Here is a 5270-nt window from a genome sequence, read left to right as displayed (position 1 = left end):
GGCTTCCCCATCGCAGAGCTCATCCCTGAACTGCACTGATGGGGTAGAAGAAGAATTCTTGGAGTGAAATCTTGTTCAAGGCAGTGAATGTGATCCTCAGAAAGGAAAATACAAAAGAAAACAGTAGGAACAGCAAGCAAACCAACAACAGAGGAACAGCAGAAATAGAATTTGGCTGGTTCAAGTGAGACGGTTCTCTTCAAAGCCACAGCTTTAAAGTCTAGGGAAATATGGACGAAACTTTTGTTTTAGTCTTTGACCAGTGAGTGGTTCTATTCCTTTTCCAAATACATCCTAAAACAAGGGTACCAGTAAGGCATTGGTGGTTCAGTAGTAGAATTCTCGCCTCCCACGTGGGAGACCCAGGTTCAATTCCTGGCCAGGGCAGGCTTGCTTTTCCCCCCACCACTGCTTTTGAGTTATCAGGCAAATCAGGTCCTTTCCACTTTCTGACTTCTAGGAAAAGCCACCAGAGAGAAAATAAATGCAATATACATACTTGATCCCAAGGTTGTTTCCATGACAACTACTCTTCAGGAGTGTCTGGAAGAGCACACTTGGTGAATCTGTCTCCTCTCTGCTCTTTTGCATATTAGACTAGAAAACCAATGATGGCTTTTTCTTCCTCTGGCAGATGCCTGTAAATCAGATTCCTGTATTCAAGAATTCACTTCCTGGACGTTGTACAAGCCACTGGGAGACTCTCTGTAAGGAAAAGAGAATAAGGAAGAAGATTCCCTAAGGAAGAAGAGCTTTGAGCAGGAAACACAGACAGTGGTGTGTTTCATTGTAAAAGTTCCAGAAGGATCAAAACTGTAATGACAAAAGACTATGGTTGAAGTATTGAAAAACAATTTAGCAAATGCCAGGTCTATTCACTGATTTTTAAAAAATGTTTATTTGAAAAAAATTATAGAAATTAGACCTTAGACAAAATTTTTTAATAAAATTCAAAAAAAACCTTTAAATCCCATTTACAAGCTCCTAATTAGGCAGCCAAAACAGCTGCTGGACTTCTAAAACAGCCAATATTTTCCTTGGTCCCTAGTCTAAGAGTTGATTCCTGAAAGCCTGGTTTTTACTTAGACCTGATATAGTTAATCCATTTTCTTTAATACAGCATTTGCACATTTACAACAATAACACATGTAAGCATTTATATTAATTTAGATTACTCTCAGACAGACCTTTTTGATTTTTTTAAATTTGTAAAATGATAATTTTATTTTGTTTATGATTGTATCAGCACATAATAGTTGTACAGGGGGATATACTGTGATATTTGCATATGTGTTTAAAATGTATCTTAGTTGGATTTACCCCCTCCATCATTCTCCCTGTTCCCCTCTCCCCCCCTTCTTAGAACAATTTCAACAAGTTTCATTCTTCTATTGTCATATATGGATACAAAACATATCCACCATATACATCCTCCTTCTCCCTTTTCTTGTGACCCCTCCCCCCATTGATATCCACCACAGTAAACGATTTACTTTTCCCCCCTGCCCTTCATTTTCTTAATTCAGTGTATATTGATAGTCCAAGGGGGTTTCACTTTGGTACTTCAGGTCTGTATATATTGTGTTTTTGAAATTAACTCTGCCCCCTCCATTACCCAGTCATTCTCTACCACCATGCTCCCCTAATATTCAGCAGCTCCCTGTACAGTGCATTATATTATATTTACATATAGCTAGGTTGTTTCAATATTTTTCTTTTTTTAACTCACTTTCTAACACTTTCTTTACCTCCCCCAGTTCCTGTAGCCCCCTCAGACAGACTCACTAGTACAATTTTGTTCTGTCACTGTGTACATATATACATGAATATACATATGATCATATATGTTTCTATATATACATTTAACTTACAGGTCTATCTTCCACATATAAGAGGAAACATGTGACCTTTGATTCTTTAAGTTTAATTTAAGCCTCCTTAGGGGGTAACAAGATGCCACAGACCTCAAGACTGCACTCCTAAGTGTCATCATGGCAGCAGAGATGGCCCATGCGGAGTTGGGCTGCTGGGGGAGGCATGGTGGTCCCTGCCACATGGCAGAATTTCCCCACCCTCTCCAGACTTGTCTGTGACCTCCAGGTTTTTCCAAAGTGCTTTCAGATGGAACATAAAGCCATGTTACACATAGCATGCAAACACAGAATGGATAATAAATGGGGAACTTTTCTCATGTTTTGGGCCCACAGAGCCAAAGGTGGTGGAACCAAATATTAAGGGCATTCCCAAACTAGAGAAGCTTGTTCTGATTCCTGATAGGCTGGGAAGAGAGGGAAGACAAATGGAAGACTCATAAATCTACCTGGATTTTAACCAATAATGCAAAAAGGAAAGAAAGTCTGGAGAGTAAAAGGCAGAGGCTGGAACAGCAAAGTCAGCCTGGGAGATTTCTGGAGGAAAGAAATAAGGAGGGAGATTTAATTTTTCATGAAGGAGAGTCAGAACAGGATGCACTGGACCTATGTCTTTGCATTTCCTGATCCTGAGAGAAGGACATGAAGAAAGCAGGTCTATGTTTTTTTTGATGACCCTCCTTACTGATTTCCATAGTAGCTCCCTTTCTTTGCAATCCCACCAACAGTGTATATGAGTTCCTTTTCCCCCACAAACTCATGAGCTGTTGCTTGTTTTCTTGCCATTCTGACTGGGGTGAGATGGAATCTCATTGTAGTTTTCATTTGCATTTCCTTTAGGGCAGAGATGTTGAACGTTTCTGCCTGTATTAATTACTTATTTGTACTTCTCCTGAGAACTGTCCATTCAGTTCATTTGCCCATTTTTAATTACTTTTTGCACTTTTGCTGTTTAATTTTTTTTGAGATCTTTGTATGTCCAGTTAGAAATCTTTTATGTGTTGAGTATCTGGAAGGATTTTCTCCCATTCTATGGGATGTCTCTTAATTCTGGAAACTGTTTCTCTTGATGCACATGAGCTCTTTAAGTTACTTTAACCCCATTTGTCTATCCCAGCTATTATTTCCGGATAATTGAAGTTCTATTTGAAAATAATAGCTTATGTCCACATCTTCCAGAATTTTCCCTATGTTTTCCTGTAATAGTTTCAAATATTACATTAAGATCTTTGATACATTTTGTAATGACTTTGTATAGGGGGAGTGATCACTGGACAATTTTGGTCTTCTGCATGTAGATACACAATCTTTTCAGGGCCATGTGTTAAATATGCTGTCCTCTGTCCATTGTATGTTTTTGGTTCCTTTGTCAGAAACCAGATGGCTCTTTGTTCAGTGTGTTTATTTCTGTGTCCTCTATTCTTTTCCATTGGCCTTTTTTATTGTTATATTGTTGCTATTTTTGTTACTGTCCCTGCAGTATAATTTGAAGTCCAGTATTATGATACCTCCAGCATTACTCTTTCTGCTTTTGCTATTCAAGATCTTTTAAGTTTTAGGATTAATTTTTCCACTTCTGCAAAATTTGATGTTGCAGTTTTGATGGCAACTGCATTAACTCAATAGATTGTTTTCAGTAGTATAGCCATTTTCACAACATTAAATCTGCCAGCCAATAAACATGCAAGGCCTTTCTGTCTTCTACTGTCCTCTTCAATTTCATTTAATAAAGTTTTTTTGTTTTCATTGTAGAACACTTTCACATCTGTAGTTAAGTTTATTTGTTCATGTGTTTTGAGTTAAGCTATGTGTCCAAGGCTAATGAGTGCAGCATGATTTGTAATCATAATATCATGAAAGCACTGTTTTGCAAAAACCATTTTCAAACAAGTTAACTACATAGTGCAGGAAGTAAGGAGGAAATTGGTTTGAGATAATGAAGAGGATGCTCATGCCGATGGCCCCTGTGGTGGACACAGCAATGTATAAATCCATGTCACCCTCAGATGGGATACTCCTGTTGACATAGGAGTTGCGCATAGAAAGTGAGGCCCAGTTTCTCTTTGGCCTCCAAGCCTCCAAAAGACTGAAACAAAGCTATTGTTTTTCTGTCTTGTTTGACAGGAAAATGAATGTTTGAGTATCCCAAGTCTGAAGGGCATATGTTAGTAGCTGCTGTGTGACTACAAAATCTGAGGTGAGGTGGCCAGGAACAGGTTCACAATGACACCAGGAGTCCCTGGGTGGGCTTGAACCACCAAACTTTCAGTTAAAAGCTGAATGCACGAACTGACTTCACCACAGAGACTCCAGCATTGTGCCTGTTCGAGATGATGATGTACATGGAAGGTCTGGTCACTGGAGCCACTCCCTCAGGGCCTGCAGGCCTCCCAGGGTGCCTGCTGAGCTGCAAAGCTTTGGATTACTTGGACACAAGGGTGGTGCCTAGTGCACTTGGCCCATTAGAAACTCATGCGATGGGTCAGGGAGATGCCCTATGGCCTTGACCTGCGCTGGCCCTCGATTACCTCAGAAACCTGTGTCAGGCATACCTGGAGCCCCCGCGATGCTCTTCCTGTTCTCTGCTGCAGTCTTCCAGGGAATCTGCCCGGTGTCTCCCCCAACCAGGGCCAGGGAAGCTTCTACTGCCATCTGTGCTGTTCCTAAGCCACTGTTGGGGCTTCTGTGTAGTGGGGTTTTCTGTGAGGTTGCTCCCTTTGACAAGATTCCTAGAAGCTCTGGATCTTGGGGAGGTAGGAATTGCTTTCTATCCAGGCAAGGTGGGACACAGAGGTGACAAAAAGGAGGTTAAGGAACAAGGTTCTTGCTGACTGCTGGACTTGGCCCTCTAAAAAAAGAGCAGTCAAACATCACAAGTGCATGTTGGTTGTAAGTATAAAGAATGCTACAGGTGGTTCATCCTTGTAGTGGTGGGCAATGATGGTTTAGTGGTTAGTAGTCTGCGTTGTAGCAACAGCAATCTCAGTTGGAATCCAACTCACAGCAGTTGCAGCACTCCTTTTCTTTAAGGTTCTAATCTTTGAATCTGCGCCCTCAACCTAAGATCTTAGTGCATACAGTGCTCTGGAGTTCTCCAAGGTCAAGTACACGAAAGGAACTCTGAGCACTGGTGATTGACATAGAAGTGAGGGCCTGCCTCTTCACTGGCCTGTCACTGTTTTGCCTTCATGCAATGCTGTAGCCATATCCCCTGTTTCTGTTTCAACTATTTCCATGATCCCTTGGGATTCTCAGGATAAAGAGAAATGAAATGAGACTTGGAAGTCCAATGGCAGAATTTTAAATAACATCTAATAAATTTAGTAAAATAGAAGACAATGGCATGCCCTAATGAATTACGTACATATTTGTGCAAATATCCAGGATATGACTGATGAA

At 40.6% G+C, this 5270-nt stretch overlaps 1 non-coding gene across 1 annotated transcript; it reads left to right on the top strand.

Annotated features, from left to right (window-relative positions):
* The first annotated feature begins 316 nt into the window (after positions 1 to 316).
* On the top strand, positions 317 to 387 carry Trnag-ccc (transfer RNA glycine (anticodon CCC)). The gene has a single exon. It is a non-coding gene; the product is annotated as a tRNA-Gly (tRNA).
* Positions 388 to 5270: the final 4883 nt, after the last annotated feature.

This window comes from Castor canadensis, chromosome 4 (genome assembly GCF_047511655.1).
Source record: "Castor canadensis chromosome 4, mCasCan1.hap1v2, whole genome shotgun sequence".
Classification (NCBI taxonomy): Eukaryota; Metazoa; Chordata; class Mammalia; order Rodentia; family Castoridae; genus Castor; species Castor canadensis.
This window is presented reverse-complemented; position numbering and strand designations above follow the sequence as displayed.